This window comes from Dipodomys merriami, unplaced genomic scaffold (genome assembly GCF_024711535.1).
Source record: "Dipodomys merriami isolate MVZ:Mamm:240054 unplaced genomic scaffold, mDipMer1.0.p SCAF_1145, whole genome shotgun sequence".
NCBI lineage: Eukaryota > Metazoa > Chordata > Mammalia > Rodentia > Heteromyidae > Dipodomys > Dipodomys merriami.
This window is the reverse complement of record NW_027202433.1, coordinates 92,978-110,931: the sequence shown is the minus strand read 5'-3', so window position 1 is coordinate 110,931 and position 17,954 is coordinate 92,978. Positions and strand designations below refer to the sequence as shown.

The 17,954-nt window shown below is 34.3% G+C and overlaps 2 pseudogenes; one reads left to right on the top strand and one right to left on the bottom strand.

Moving 5' to 3' along the window:
* Positions 1 to 693: 693 nt before the first annotated feature.
* Positions 694 to 787, top strand: LOC138822773 (U6 spliceosomal RNA; annotated as a pseudogene).
* Positions 788 to 16,927: 16,140 nt separating this feature from the next.
* Positions 16,928 to 17,592, bottom strand: LOC138822771 (periphilin-1-like; annotated as a pseudogene).
* Between the last annotated feature and the right edge of the window lie 362 nt (positions 17,593 to 17,954).

The window sequence follows — 17,954 nt, the reverse complement described above, 5'->3', positions numbered from 1 at the left end:
AAGGCAGTAGTGTAAGTTCCTGCCTGGTTGGATGGTTGACAGGCCAGGACATTAGGTAATCATGCATATGAACAATTTTTTCTCCTTGGTTTAGCTACTCTTGAAATGGTAGGAATAATAAATAATTGTATTTTGATAAAATACCTTCTATTCTGAACAGTTCTGTCTGAATTGTTCATCTCTCTATGATCCCTTGTAACTAATAATAGTTTTGTTTCAGTAAGGCAATCTATGCTGTCAGGGATAGATATTCTGGTTGGTCTGTTGCTACATGGAAGAAGACTAAATGGTCAGGTAGACATTTGTACCAGTAAGATCTCATTTCGGAAATTTTATGCAGCAGAATTTTTTAAGTAGCCCTTAAGCAAGGCTTACTTTGAATCCATTAGCTCCACAAAGCTAACTCAGTTGGATAAATAAGTATTTGAAAAAGCCATCATCTTTGGACCTGGCTATAAATGCTTCAAAGTATGATCAAATTTAAAATGAAAAAAAATTCATTGACACAAAAATTGCAAATGTGAGCAATAGACCGAACAATATAAATTTTTTCCACTATACATAGAATTTTAGGAAAATAAGATCAATAGCATTGTTAGGAACAATAAGGTTTCCTTGTTACAAATAGGCAACCAAAGATATATGCCTATTTAAAGATTGCATCATTAACTGTTTAAATTTAGAAGATACTACATGCTTCAGCAGCACGTATACCAAAATTACAACAATACAGAGATGATATGAAATACAGGATGATATGAAAATTTGTGAAGTAGTCCAATTTTTTCATTCTTTAGATGCAAGAATTGAAAAAAGTTATTAAAAATTTGATTACAAAAATACGAGTGTAACCATACATATAATTCATAGAATTGAAAGTAAGTTTGACATCAGTATATTAAGTTTTCACCTTAGGGAGGCCTTTAAATAGCATAAACTTTACAAAACTCTTTAAATTAGATAACATTGTCATTTTATCCCAAAGAAATAAAATAGTATAAGGACCTAGGAAAAAAGGAATCTTAAACTGTTTCTATATGGAATGCAATCTTAAAGTACACATTTATTAATGAACCTGTATATTATAAAACGATGTAGAATTCAATGTATTATATCTAGGAGAGAATGGAATAGATTATGGAAATTGTACAAACAACAGAATATAGAATATTTTAAAATATACTTTTCTCAGACAAGCACTAGAAATACCTTTAGTTTCTGTACTGCTCATTTCAACAGATAAGTTAAAATTATTTCTGATTTAAAAAAATCACAAACTGCAGAAATTATTATAAATGTATACAAAAACTCTTGAATACATTTTGACATAAAAGTCAGGCAATTGAGTTGGAATAATACGATGGAATACATGAATTTTTACAGTAAGATATTGCTGTTAATTTGTACTGTGAAAATATTTTGTACGGACCAAAGAATGGACTGGCACATTGAAATTTGCAAAGCTTAACAGAACCATTATGACTTAGGAAAAGTTTGTACAGCCTTCCACAACTTCAAAGAGGTAGTGATACATACTTATCCTTTTGGCAATATCAAATACATTTTCTTCCTAGTTGTTCTTTAGACCTGGTTTGAGATAACGGGTCAACAGAAGGTGATCCAGCATATCTTTGCTATCTATATTCCCAGCAGCAAGATGCAAGAAGTCAAGAGGCCTTACGTTTGGGCATTGGTATCTGCATCATGATGCAGTAAGAAAGAAGACACTCTGGTATTATTCCACGTATAAGCATTGTGCAGGGGTGTTGAGCCATCCACAATTATTGCATGAATATCTGCCTCTTGTGCCACCAACTCATGGATAATGTCTAAGTGTCCACAGTAGGCTTCCCGATGAAGAGGGGTATACTAATCTTCATCCCTAGTATTCACATGAGTGGCCTTTTTGAAAAGTAGTCTTGCAACTGTAGTAAGCCGATTATTTTCGGCAGCCCAAAGAAGAAATTGTTTGGATCCTATTCCATTCTCTTTTTTGGCAACTGATACCATTCCTCACGTATTCATCTCGTTCCTCATCTTCATTAGAACTGCCTGTCAGTGGGAGTGAGTTGTCCATATATTTCCCCAATAGTTCACGCTGGTTGAACTGAAGTCAATATTGAATGGTTAAACTGAAATATAGTGTGGGTCCAAGCTTGAGATGAAATGTACTTTGCTAATTAGAAGGCAGAGATTTAGAAGACTGATATCAAGGCCAGTTCTAAAAAATAAAAATTCATGAGAAACTACAAAAACAAAGAAAGCTGGATATAATGAAATTTCCCTGTTATCTCACGTTTGTGGAAGCCATTGGTAAGCTATCATTCCTCAAGGTAGGCCTAGCCTGAAAAATAATCTAAAGTGATTAGAGCATTAGCAACTTCAAGCACCAGTAGTGTCAAAGGAAAAAAGAAAAGAATAAACCAGAAAAGGAAAGGAAAGGCTAGAAAAAGAAAATATTTGCTCTTCATTCTTGTAGTTACTTGTCATTGGATACAACCATTGAGAATAATTTATTTACTGTTTTAGGATTCAGGCCTCTCTAATATGAAAGCATTGATTTCAGGTAATTATTGCATTACTACTATTTATTAACTCATGGGGATTGAACCTATGGCTTTGTATATATTAGTCTAGTCCTACAAGTGAGATGTACCCCAGCTCTCTTGTATACTTTTGGAAATAGTTTATGAATTCTTCAATAGTTACCTATTCTACTTTTCATCTTATCTTTTCTCTCCCACATTTTTCCCTATGTGTTTAAGTTTATGTGCTGAAAGCATTCTTCAATTTTATCTTCTAAACTTAGAATTTTGCTTTTGAGTTTACAGAGAAGTTGGTTATTTTCATGACATCTTTTAAAATTATATACAGATAGATGCATTTCACATGTATGATTGATTCTTAGAATTCATTGCAATAAGCGATATTTATATGGTCATATGCACATAGGTATGGAGACATTGTGATCCTCTCCTAAGAATAGTTTCCCTTGTTCCTGCCATGTGAATGCTTAGAGTGCTCTTAGTTAATCATATCCAAGTGTAATTGTATGTCTTTTACTAACTATTCGATTAACTTGTAGATTTATAGACATATCTAGTTATTACAAATGAAGACAACCGTGCAGCATATATTTAATTAGATCTGGCTTATTTCACTTAATATCATTTTTTTCCATTCTTTCCTTTTGTTTAGGAATGGAGTAATGGCATTCTTTCCAATGGAAGCACAGAATTCCAACAATACAACAGAATTGAAGATCCAGAAATGAATCCACTCCTATAGGTAAATAATCTTTGACAAGGAAGCCAGACACACAGGATGGAAGAAAAAAAAAATTGTGCTGGTAGAATTGGCAGTATACAGAAAACCGAATTTAGATCCTTATATATATCAGTGTATCAGAATCGATTCCAAATGGATCAAAGACCTCCATGTAATTCCAGATACCTTGAGATTGTTACAGGAAGAGTTAGGAGAAACATGACGGCTCCTTGGTCAAACTTCCAAAGTAAGTCTGGATAAGTGGGATTACATCAAACCAAATCAATCAGTTGTCAGACTGAAAAGCCATGAAGAAAAATGAGATCGTGTAGCACAGATTTATTTGGGAGCAAAACCACAGATGAGAGCCTCAGCAAATAATAAACACTCCTTTCACTAGGTTATTTATGGTGGGATTTACATGAATATAAGAGTTTTCTGGTGGGGATTAGTAAGAAAACAACTAATGTAAAGACAGAGATAGCATGTGAAATGAGTTGTAGCTGGAGAAATGGAGGGATTAAGGCAGGAGGGGAGTCAAATTCAAAGCCTTGGCCTGGTGCCAGCTCAATAAGGCATAGGTGCACAAAGGAAGGGGTGTAAAACAGGAATGGTTATAAACAAAACACAGGTCTGAAGCCTCAAAATAAAGACCCCAGTCTGGGTGGACCAGTCTCGAACATGAGCTTTTATTTAAATTAACTCGCATGAGTTTAGATTTTGCAGACTGGGATGGTACATAGTCACAGGCAATGTCTGCTATGTCAGGTAATCCAATGTACTCTTTCACATGTTACCCAATAGCCAGGTTTCAACACAAATGCTTACAATGAGATTCTACAAATGAGCCTGCAACCTTTCCCTCTCATGAATCAAATTTCTGTCAAATGATTTCTGTCTTCCAGATGTTTACACATTTCTCATGATCTTTTCTACTATTTTGTCTTCATTATTGATGTTCATAATACTTTTGTGTTTTTGTGTTTTGTTTTGTGTTGTTTTGTGTTGTGTTGTAAACGTGAAGTTTAATGGTCTACCTTGTATTTTTTGCTCATGGCTGATGACACTCTATTCCTCGAGCCACATTCTCACCTTCTGCTTCTTGCTGGATAATTCGAGATAAGTTTTCACATTTTGTTGTTTGGACTGATATTGAACTAAAATATTCAGGTCTTAGCCTCCTGGGTTTCTAGGATTGTACACATGAATGGCTAACACCAATCTTTGCTTTAATGTTATTTTAATTATGTAGTAAAGTGGAAGTATATTTGTGTTGTGTGCAATTTTCAAATACAAGTTTGAATCAACTGGATATAAAGTAATTGTTATCAATTTTAACAGTTGAATCAATGAATAGTACACATTCCCAAAGAAATATAACTGAAAACAAAAGGTATAATTGTCTTCTTAAAAAAAGTAATGGAACCGTGAATTTCTTTCACTTTAAAATTTATGTTTTATATAACTTTAATTAGCAGAATAAAAGTAAATATATTAATTGTATACCACAAGAAGCAAGGTGATTATAGTTAAGAATATATATATATATTTCATCATAGCCAGAAGATAAGTTTTTGAGCATTCTCACTAAAAAGAAATGTTACTTGCAGAAGTTAATGGATATGATGTAGCTTGATCGTTACACAACATATAAATGAATAGGATTACCACTTAATATTTCATAAATATGTAAAAAATAATTATGTAGCTAGGTGCTAGTGGTTCATGTTTGCAACACCAGCTACTAAGGAGTCTGAGAGCTCAGAATCATGGTTCAAAGCAAGCTTAGGCAGGAAGTCCACGAGACTCTTATCTCCAATGAGCCAAAAGAAAACTAGCAGTGGCTCAAGTGGTAGAGGACTAATCTTGAGCTGAAGAGCTGAGGGACAGTGTACAGGTCCATATTTTAAGCCCCATGCACCAAAATTAAAAATAAACATATATATGCAGATATATATATATATGTTTGTAAAATTATATATATAATATATAATGCGTACCACAATGAGTGTGTAGCGTTATTTCTACTATAAACTGTTATCATTTCATTAAATTGGAATAACATATTTCTACAATAAAATATAACTAAAAAAATTTAGTCCCTGAAAGCAATTAATCCTGATTAAAACATTGTCATGTACTATAAACCCTAAATACCAGAGAGCAGCTCCTGAAGCAGTTCTGGCACTATCATTTGTTTTATTCATTCTACTTAAAATCTTCTCTTTTCAAGAGCATTTAACTGCTATTATTTTGGAATTGTGGTTAATACTTATTTGACTGCTATTTTTAAAGAATGCACCATCCAATACTGGTTTTATTTTTCTAACTTTTTGTGTCTAATCTATTTCTGAAACAGCTATTTGAATTACATGAATTGCTTATTGAAATTGAATCAGTGTAGAGAGGAAAAGAAGAAAAAAGTGTCTCTGTGGGTATGTCATGTTAAAAATGTACTTACAAGGTATTTATTTTTATATCATCTATTTTTATTATATTTAGATTCTGATAAAATTTAGCCTCTCAACTCACCCAATGATAATGCAGTCTTATTTCATTTCTGCCAAAAGCGAACAACAAATTATGATTTATTTATTTAACAAATTTTTTTAAAATTATCTTTATTTAAAAAACAATTTTTTACATTTACATGGGCAGGTAGCCCCTCTGTACAGTATGTTCTCAAATAAAATAAAATAATATTAAAAAAAAACAATTTTTTAAAAAAATTAGCCAAAGCAAATATTTTATTACATATTTAAAGTCATGTTCAGACACTATGGTGGAAGCCAAACAGGAGAAAAAATCATGCTTTTATTCTTCTTCGAGGCACTCTGATTTACTTCACCTATTTCTAAAAGAATGAAATTCTTGATTTAAAGCCTTTTGCTTGATATCCACAATGTGTCATTCTTCCTTTATTAATAGGAGAATTTGGAGAAAGGATGAGAATTCACACTAGACAAAAAGGAAAAGAGAAGAAGAAATCTAGATATTTTGTTTTTCCTCATCTCAATCACAATGTATGAATAATAAAAAAGATAACCCCACAAGTGATCTCATGGAGAATGCTTCTTTATAAAAATTGTAATATCATCAAACAGGAAAAGTTGTCTATTTGTTTAGTTTTCGTTTAGTATTTGTTAAATTCTTGTGTGCTACAGTCAACAATCATAAAAGCATACAAGGATGGTAAGAAACTAACTTCTCAATATCATATTCTAATATTAGCTTAACTCTTGTTGTGTTATATGTATGTGGCTATATTTGAGTTTTGCCTCAATTTCATATGCTATGTTCTTTCAGTATATAAGTTGAAAGAAGATTTCCTCTGGAAATATGCTATTTTTATAGCTAAGAGGAAACAAGTCAGCTGTCAGCTGTTAGACAGGGAGAATTGCATAGAAATCTGTTGCCAATTCTCGTTCATTTTTGTAAGCTAAAGTAAGTCACATGACCCATCGCATTGCAGAGTAGAGTTAAATCTCACCTACAGGGAGCTGATGCAGGACATAGAGTAATATGCCAAAATATGCAACACTTGAGATAAAGAGGAAAAAAATGAGAACTATAATACAGTCAATCATACTGGCTATCACATATGTCTCTGCAAGAAGGAGGCTATTATGTACATTTGTTTCTAAAACTACTGAGATGTTCAAATCATGTCTTTTATGCTTGGATGTTACAAGAATTAGAGAACATTTTGATACTTAGACAGCATAAAATCTCATAGAAAGCTGGAGTAATCATTTCAATACTCCATTTTGTTCTGCTAAGAGAAGAAAGCATTTTATAGTCAATACTTTATATTTTATTACCTAGTATCTTTTTTTTCCAGAAATGGATTTTGTTAATATATGTGACTATCCACCAGAATAAATGCATTCATTTATCTGCACCTTGTGCAGATAGTATAGTCAAATAGATGTAAATGGGCGTTCATCAGTAGCACTTTTTAAAAATCCAAAAAATGTGGGCAGGGAGCCAATATACATATTGTCCCACCATCTCCTTCCACATCCTCCTTCTTCCTTCATAGGAAAAACAATCAATAAAAAGGCTTAGATATTTGGCTCTTGACCTTGAAAGTGGAAGCAGAAGAGGACTGTTAATGGTGTTTTACATAATAATGTCACATGTAACACCCCTATGTGTCCTGCAGGTCTTAACACTGTACTTGCTTAGTGATGTGACAAGAATGTCAGCCTTATTGGACTTAGTATTGTTTTCCACTTCCTTTTCTACCACCTGGCCTAAATTATAATACATAGTAACAGAATGAAAAATTAATGCTATCTTAAGAAAGTCATTAAGTCTCTGGGAATGTGGCTTCATGGTACAGTTATTGCCTAGCATGCATGAATCCCTGAAATCAATTCCTCAGTACCAAATAAACAGAAAATAAACACTGGAAGTAGTGCTGTGCCTCACATGGTAGAGTGCTAGCCTTGAGCAAAAAAAACAAAACAAAACAAAACAAAAAACACCTCAGGAACAGTTCCCTGGCCTTCAGTTCAAGTGCCAGGACTAGCAAAAAAGACAGTTAGTAAATGCAAAATAAACAACCCATACTTGGAAAATGTAATTGCCCTTCCATACTGATACCTGACAATAGTCCTTAATTAATTCATGTGCTTTACCCATATTAGAATACAGTGTTGAAAGAAATGTTTTGTTAATAGGTCATGGTAATTAATGCCAGAAATGTGCTTTGATATCAAGTGAAGTTTAATACTGGAAATTCAAAGCTTCCAGGCATTTCAGTGGTCACTGCTCATCACAATGAGACAGGTAGTCTAAGTAAGATTTGAAATCTTTTTGCTCAGTCATGGCACCAAAAATGCAGAGGCTAATTAACAGTTGTGACTGAAGAGAAGAAATAACTCCAAATGGAAGGAATAAATGATAATAATAATAATAACTAAGGTATACCGGTGACTGTTAGAGGGAACCATTTTTGGTTATTGAAGAACTAGTAATCAAGTAGGCTTATTCCTCATTGCCTTTAGCATTCTAAATCTCCTTGGCTAGTTTTTAATTTCTGTGTGATAAATTGTATCACGTTCTGTGCTGTTCTTTCATACCTGATCTTTGCCTTGTAAAAATCTCACTTCATTTTTCTCTATTTCTCTGTGAACAATTTGTGATACTAAGTCCACATATGCAGTCAGTAGAGGATGCTAATGTAAGAGTTGCATAGCACATTAGTCCTTAGTGTAACAAGATGGAAAAGGAGGACATATTTATTGCTACCTCAATTTTTCTGAAAAGTTGCAATGTCACATCAATTGATTCAAATTTCCATTCTTTGTCTACATAGTGTTATAAATTGCACATAAATGCAAATATGAGCTGGGTGCTGGTGGTTCATGCCTGTAATCCTAGCTACTCAAGGAGGTTGAGACCAGAGGATTGCAGGTCAAAGCCAGCCTGGTCCGGAAAGTTCATGAGACTCTTATTTTCTGTTAATCACAAGAAACCTGGATGTGGTGCTGTACTTAAAGTGGTAGAGTGCTCAGCTGGAGCTGCAGAGTTGAGGGACAGGGCCCAGGATAAGAGTTGAAGCCCTATGGCCAACAAAAAAATGCAAATATGACTTTAAGTTTCCCCAAAAGGAACTACAAAGTCAATAGTTATCTTCCCAAGATGCAAAAATAATTCCAAAATGAATGGTGTACCTACTTTGGTGAGTTATTTAAGTTATGGCTTCTTTGCTGGACATATTTTCTTCTTTTAAAAATTGTCAAATATTAGATTTATAATAAACTTCTAGTATTTCTTGGTTCAAAACAGAAATCTTATATCACTTGGCTTTTTTACTTTCTCATTTCAAAGCCAACCCAGGCAGAAGAGTCTGTCAAATTCTTATCTGTAATTAAACAACCAAAAAGCCAGAAGTGGAGTTTTGGCTCAAGCAATGGAGTACTAGCTTTGGGGGAAGTTGGACAAGGAAGAAAATTTTTAACGGACATGGTCTAGCATCTGACATCAAGCCCCAGAACAAGCACAAATTAAACAAACAAATAAACAAGCAAAAAACAGCACATATTTCTTTGGGACCATCCTTAAAGCATTGGATTGAGAAGAGACTTCTTTTGCTGATCATACTGACTCGATCTTGCCTTTTTGGAATCCTTATTGGGATGGAGAACTCAGGACCAGACTAAAGGAATGGATAACTAACTCCTGCAATAGGAAAATCATCTCAGGAGGGAAATATCCATGCATAAGACTCTTTACAACCTCCATGTCTTTGTTTCTTTACAGCAGAACACTTTTTTTTTGTCCGGTCGTAGGGCCTGAACTCTGGGCCTAGACACTGTCCCTCAGCTCTTCAGCTCAAGGCTAGCACTCTACCACTTCAGCCACAGCGCCACTTTTGGTTTTTTTCTTTTTTGCTTATGTGGTGCTGAGGAATCAAACCCAGGGCCTCAGGCATGCACGGCAAGAGCTCTACCACTGAGCCACCTTCCCAGCAGAATACTTTTTAAACTAAGTTATTTCCTTTTTTCCTATGCTGGCCTTCAAATGGCACATTGTTTTTTAAAACTCTCAACTACAATTTTACAGACATGTTTTATATGAGTAATTAACACACTCGAACAAGTCAGGGACAGAGTTTCCTTCAAGACTTGGATTCTTTTCTTGTTCAGTAAAAAGGAACACAAATTAACTTGAATTTTGTCATTTCTCCATGTTCAATTCCTCTCTTGGGATCAGTTTCCACTTGCAGTAACAGTTCCTTCCACTTATTTCCAGTAACAATCTATGGCACTGCTCGAGTTAAAATGAATGTTTTCTGGCTTCCTTGAAATAGCACAAAGACATCTTTGGACATGAAGTGACACCTGTTTCAGGGACAACTTAGCAAAGACAAATATGGAATTTAAATAGCTTATAAAAACATTATCTATTTTGTAAGTCCCTCCCCCACAGTATAACCCCTGCTTTCACTATATTTGATGTCGGTATAATTTGTGGAGGAGATGGGGAAAACAAGTCGTTTAATGATACAGGTGGGCCCGATGGAACAATGAGAAGTACATGTTGTCATGTCAAAAACGAACTCTATAACTTTGGTTCTCTGTAACTTAAATTTAACTGGAAGAAGATTCTCAGAATGTTTTTTTGTGAGTGTGTATGTTGTGCATTATTTCTTTTTTTTTTTTTAATTGTATTTTATTTTATTTGAGAACATACTGTACAGGGGGGCTACAATTACATGGGCAGGATAATGCATACATTTCTTACCAAGCATTGCAGCCTCCTCCTTTGTTTACCCTTCACTTCCCTTCCCCGCCTCCCCCCTCCCCCCACCCAATTTTACCCCCCTCCCCCCACCCAATTATACCCCCCTCGCCCCCCCCACACCGACATTGTAAAGCTGGTTTTGACATGACATTTTGTACTTCTCATTGTTGCAACAGGTCCACCTGAATCCTTAAAAGACTTTTTGTCCCCATCTCCTCCACATGTTATACTGACATCAAATATAGTGAAAGCGGAGGTTACACTGTGGGGAAGGGACATACAAAGCAACAAAGAAATAATCTTATAAATGAGTTAGAAACACATGCATGAAAGAAACGAAAACATTAAAATACATATTTAAGGGTTCATTTTCCTAACATCACATTATCTGACCTTTTCCGCTTGACTCATACCTATACTAGATATTGCAAATAAGGGAAACCATGGGACCTATGCTTCTTTGGGCCTGGCTTACTTCACTTAATATAATTTTTTCCAAACCTTTCCATTTCCTAACAAATGGGGAAATGTCATTCTTTCTGATGGAGGCATAGAATTCCATTGTGTATATATACCACATTTTCTTGATCCATTCATCTACTGAGGGGCATCTGGGTTGGTTCCATATCTTAGCTATGGTAAATAATGCTGCAATAAACATAGTTGTGCTGGTAGCTTTAGTGTGGTCTTGTTTGTAAACATTTGGGTAAATGCCCAAAAGTGGGATTGCAAAGAGAAGCTTCTCTGAAGAAGAAACAAGGATGGCCAATAGACACATGAAGAAATGTTCAACATCCCTAGCCATAAAAGAAATGCAAATCAAAACAACATTGAGATATCACCTCACTCCAGTTAGAACAGCAAAAATCAAGAACTCTAACAACAACAGATGCTGGAGGGGATGTGGACAGAAAGGAACCTTACTTCATTGTTGGTGGGAATGTAAACTTGTTCAACCACTTTGGAAAGCAGTATGGAGGTTCCTCAGAAGTCTTCACATAGATCTCCCCTATGATCCAGCAATCCCACTTTTGTGCATTATTTCTTAAGTGTACATAAGTTAACAGTAGGAGAAACAATAGGAATAATAGGAGAAAAAAGTTCTGTGTTTAAGTATATTGGTTCAATATACTACAGAAAACTCTGCAAATAAAACAACTATGAAACAATAAAGTCAATGCAAATATGTAGATCTATGGGAGTGACATAGAGAAAGCATTAATACTAAGTGGAACATGAAGGATGAGGCCACTCTCTTTCATCTTCTAGCTCTAAATCATGGTTGCTAATCACACAAATTTGTAAAACGTAGAATGGAAGAATAGTTCTTGTTCCAAAGCAAGTTAGATATAAGAGCATGTACTTAACGGGAAAGAAAAAGTCCACGTTGAGAGTGAGGGAATTATACTAGCAATGAACTAGTGGCTAAGATCTCATTTCTCTTTCTTTCTTTCATTCATTCTTTCTCTTTTCTTTCTTTCATTCATTCATTCTTTCTTTCTTTCTTTCTTTCTTTCTTTCTTTCTTTCTTTCTTTCTTTCTTTCTTTCTTACTTTCCTATTTCCTTTCTTTTTTTTTGATGGTCGTGGCAGGGCTTGAACTGTGGGCATGGGCAATGTCTCTCTGCTCTTCAGCTCAAGGCTAGTGCTCTACCATTTGAGCCACAGCGCCACTTCCAGTTTTCTGGTGGTTAATTGGAGATAAATGCCTCAGAACATTTCTTTCCTACTCATGCTAGATTTGAATTGCAATCCTCAGATCTCAGCCTCCTGAGTAGCTAGAATTATAGGCGTGAGCTCAAGTGATAGAATACTAGTCATGAGCAAGATTGCTGAATAAGGTTGCTGAGGCTTTTGCATATATACATACAAACATACACATACACACAGAGTAACTTATATATGCAAACAAACATAAACAAATGAAATAACTCTCGGAATGTGTAGAAAAGTTTAAAAAACAATATAAAATATATCCTGAGTAAAACTAGATCATGTGATAATTTTTAATATTAGAAAGTCCTCAAGTGAAATTTCTTCAAAAAGTTTGAGAATATTACATAGGTAGGAACCAGAGATAGTAAGAAAATCAAGTAATCATTATAAAATGGATTGGATCCATGGAAGAATGAATCAGAGACCCTGCATGTGCATCTGAAAGTGTTCATATCCTGTGTTAAATGTTAGCACATCTTTGAAAATAGTACATAAACAGTTTGAGCAGTCAGAGAAGTTCAGAATTGCTAGTATGTAGATTAAATAAACCAACAAACTATGACAGGGCAATGTGATACAAGCCTGGAATTCTAGCAGACTAAGACAAGAGATTAGAGAGTATAATTACATAGCAATACCTTCCCTGGGCCAGATAGTATAATTTTATCTCCATGAAACACCAAACAACAAGAAAGGGATACACAGTTGGAAGTTTGGGCTAATTTGTGTCATTATGTTTTGAGAAGTCGTTTCCTATTGAAATGCAAAACACTTATAATCCTCAGTTGTGTTTTTAATGCTCTCTTCATTACAGAACATTCCTAGATGCAAAATGGCTCCTGATTCCCAATGAAAACTTTGAAAAAGTAAGCATCCTTCTGTTGGATTCCAAAGAAATGATGAAGGATTACAAAAGTTTAAGCTTGGAGAAATAGCAAAGTTCGTCTAATGTAGGACTTTGTAGACCTTGCTAAATTAGAATTTAGATTTAAAATAAATATTTTGTCTTTGTTTGTAATTTTGTATTCTATAAGATAATACAAAATTATTTTTAAGTAGAGGGTTTAATTGACAAATTCACAAATGATTCTGGCATTCTATTTGCTTAAAATATTCTTTTAAGCGAGGTATAATTAGAATTTAGTTAATAGATAATACATGTATAATATGATACTGTGAATAATCTAGACAGAGTTGGCAAGAAATGAATGAAATTAATTTGTTAATTTAGAAAAAGCAATTTTTTTGAGGCTTTGATGTAACAAGGTATGAAGAGAGTAATTATGTGACGTCTTGGTTTGTGTCTCTATTTGTAATACAGGAAGAAATTTCCTTAATTATGTGCCTCTGTATTCAATGAGAAAAATGCCAGGGCTGTGGTTTGTTTTTATTTTGTTTTTGTTTTTTGTTTGCTCCTCAGTCCTGAACACTGGAGCTGGCCACTCTCTCTGAGCCGGTTTTTGCTCAAGGCTTGCGCCCTACCACTCAACCTCAGTGCCACTTGTGTCTGGCTTTTTCTGAGCAGTTTATTGGAGATAAGAATCTAAGGAGCTTTCCTCCCTGGGTGGGCTTTGAACCATAATCTTCTGATCTTAGCCTCCTGACTATCTATGATAGATAAAAATATAAATATAAATAATATTTGCAAGTGTTCTGATTTCAAGCATAACACTGGGGGGGAAATGTTTCAGAAAAGTTTAATGTAGTGTTCTTTTCACAATAGGAACGGCATCACATTAGCAGAAGTGTAGTATTTTTTTGCAATAGTGATAAGCTATTCATGATGTGAATTAAGGGAATATTGAGGTGCACCTTACAAGTTGGAAATTGTTGGGCTAGGATGAGTTTATGACATAAAAGCTTGGTATTGGTGGTCATAGAAATAATAGCTTATTCTTGAGGAATTAATTATAACACACAGTAGTTTTATCCTCTACAAGAACGTGGCTATATTTTCTGTTGATTTCTGAAACCCCCATTGAAACTGAAGCTATTGCAGAATTAAATAACATGCAAATAAGTACTGTTTTGAATGTCTCTCTATGTCTGTGTACCAGAGACATTCAAAAATTGAATGTCAAAATTCTGGTTCAGAATTTGAAAATGAGTAGTTAGTAATTGTAGTAATTTTGAAGAACACATATATTCTGTCCTCTTAACAATTATTCAGTTTTAAAAGTTAGGAGCTTCCAGAGAATTAAACTGTTTTCTGTTTTACTATGTGACAATACTAAAATTTTGTTTTTTTTTCAAAATAATGGCAAATATATTGTGAAAATATTGTATAGTTGGAAAACGTTCAAGTTGATGATCCTCTGATAAAGAAGGGGGTAATTAATTCAAATTAGATGCAAAATAGTGTTCATTTTTAAAAAAGGTAATACACCTAGAATAATATTTACTATAGCAATACAGTTAAATTATGTATTTTTTATTTAAACTTGATTGCTTTATTTTGTATTTTTTTAAGTTCACAAAAAGCTTTACAATATCTATTTTCCCTGTTGGTCATCAAGGCTTTATTGTAAGACAATAAAAGTTTTGTCACATCATTTGGGCATTAATAAAATACAACAATCTACAAATAAGAGCATTTTGCAAAATATACTGTAGAACACATCTGAATATATCTATCCTAAAATTAGAATTTAAAAGGCATCAAAAAGCAAAAATCAAATAAGCTGTTAAACACTGACAAACATCAGAATGCTGCCAATGGAAAGCTATAACAGCTTTAAATGCTTGTGCCTGTACTGAAATATATGTTAGTAAACATTTAATAATTTCAATAAAGTGAATAACACCTCTGCCTATGGTAGTGTCTCAAATTTTACTTGTAAAAAATTCTTGATTAAAGGAACTGAATTCTGGGAACAGAATATTTAAGGGAAAAAAAAAAACACCGAGAGGGTAAAATAATATCAACATCAATGACGCCTTGATCTTTCTAAATTGAGCAACACATCATTATTTACACTGAAGAATAGCAGATAATATATGGAACTTTTATTGGGCTTATAGTTTATAAATGTTGAAAAGTTAAGAAGTTAGATTTCAAAGAGAGGAAAATTAAGGTGGTCTTAGAAAACTTAAATGGCCTTCATCAAAACTTGCAAAATGATACAACACATATTTTGAAGCACAAATCATAAGCTACATTAAAATTATTTATATTGCTATTTTGACATTCAATGTAAACTTTAGGTACTTTTAGATGAAGGCAACAATAAAGGGCATAGAAATATGCCAGAATTGAAGTGATAACATGGTAAAAATGGAAAAAGAATGGGAGTATAATGCAATTGGGCAGTAATAACAAACATGATTGTTAAAAGTGCCGTATTAACTAATGCTACAAAATTTTATTTTGGTTCAATGCACAGGACTGCTGAAAATGGCGAGGAAAAATGGAATATTCTAATGGTCCCTGTTAAATTCTTAACTAACTCATGATTTTGTTGGCTCACTCATGAAAGACTGGAACACACGCAGACTGCTTGCTAACTTACTAATTCTCCTTTGTTTCTTTCAAGAACATTTGGAAGGTTAAGACATTTAAAAATCAACAGAACAGGGGCTGGGAAGGTGGCTCAGTGGTATAGCGATTGCCTTGCATGCCAGAGGCCCTGGGTTTGATTCCCCAGCACCACATAAGCAAATAGAAAAAAGCCAGAAGTGGTGCTGTGGCTCAAGTGGTAGAGCACTAGCCTTGAGCTGAAGAGCTGAGGGACAGAATCCATGCCCAGATTTCAGGCCCCACAACCGGCTCCCACCCCCCCAAAAAAAAATTCAGCAGAACAAAACACTCATATTATAGAGACTAATAAAAAATAGTTTGAAAAATGGTTTAAACCAGTATGGGTCTATGGAAATGTTAAACACCAATCTCCTATATTTGCTGAGTTTTTTCTGTAGAAAGTTATTGCAGTAATTACATTTTTAAAATACTCATCTTCCACCTCAAATTGATTTCTTTTATTTTACTATATGATATTTAATATTTTTATCAACTACAGTACTCAAACATTCATGAATATTTTAAGAGAAAACACTGTTATATGTTTTGAGAAAAAATTGTTATGATTTAGAATTTTGAAAGTTGTTTTGTTGCTGAATGAGAACTGTTCTGAAAGCAAATATGCACTAAGATACCAGGGTACTGTTTATTAGGATGGTATCCTCAACTTGCTAAAGGACTAACAAAAAAGTCAGCAAAAAAAATCACAACTCAAAATGGTAACAGTTTTCACATGGCGATCTCTGCTCCAAAAATGCAAAAGACTATCATTTTAAGTGGAATGATCTCTACCTATAAATTATACTCAAATGACTAAACAAATCAGCATATGTTATCAAAGACAGTAAAGTAGAGTAAGTACAAAGAGCTACTCTCCAGGATTGTTTTACCAAAGCTTATCAAATTAACCATCATTTGAGGGGAGAGATGGGGAGTTGCTGTGGGAATATGGACTAAGTGAATTTATGTTTAGAAAAAAATTATAGCTAAAGTATCTTTCCAAGACTATTTTAGACCTTTGACTGAATTGGAAATATGGCCAAATAAAATATTGCTCTTCATCACAAAAGTCCCGTACATTAAAAAATTACACAGTTTCACAGGTGGATGAGGGAGTGTGGTTATATCTAGAAAGATTACTTTTAATGTTTATTATACCTAGACACTTATTCTTCTAAAAATGCTCTCCAAAATCTTGAGCAGAATTATCATACTCTGCAATTTAATGCTTCAATTGTTCAACACAACGCTCACCTATTTCATGTAAATTTTGCCTCAGTACAAACTGTATTGACTGTTCTAATGAAGGATCTTTTTCAATCAGCATTTTCACAACCATCCCGAAAGTTTTGCAGTTTTGCCGATAAACCTTTGATGAAGGAACTGTTGAAGAGCTTGAAGGTGAAGTGTCTCATGATGTTTTCAAAGACTGAGTAGAGGGCTGGGGAGGTAGCTCAGTGGCAGAGCACTTGCCTTGCATGCATGAGGCCCTATGTTCGATTCCTCAGCACCATACAAGCAAAAAGAAAAAAGCTGGAAGTTGTGCTGTGGCTCAAGTGGTAGAGTGCTAGCCTTGAGCTGAAGAGCTGGGGGTCAGCGCCCAGGCTCAGAGTTCAGGCACCACAACTATGCTGAGACTTGTGGAATGAATATGCTCTGCTCCGTCCTGGAGAGTAGCCCCTGCTGCTGAAACTGGAGCCAGATCTGTTGTGTGGAGAGTCCTTTCGACCTCCAGGTGACTCTGAAAAATGGATGCTCCCTTTTATGGGGAGAACGATCCCTTGAAAAATGGGAAAAGTAGAAACTTTTTCTTCTAAAACCATCTCTTCTGTTCCTCATGGTGGTTGGAGAGTAGACAAGAAAGAGTGAAATTTTATTTTATGTAGCTTATGTCCCCTCTTTTTTATTCTTTTCATTTTTTCTCTTTCTTTTTTGCATGCCTTAATTGCTGTTCTGCCCAGGCGCAGATATATAACCTTCATCGATTATTATATGCTATCCCCCATTGAGTACACACATAATCCAGAAATTTATTACTCTATTCACAAACTCTTAGGCTTAAATTCTTTAATAGCAGTATTATCTCTTTATACCTATATAATTTTCAAGTAACTAATTTTAAGGATTTTTATTTTTTAGTTTTTCATATTTCCTTTCTGTTCCTCCCCTCCTCTCATCCTATCCTTTTCTTCTCTCAATAA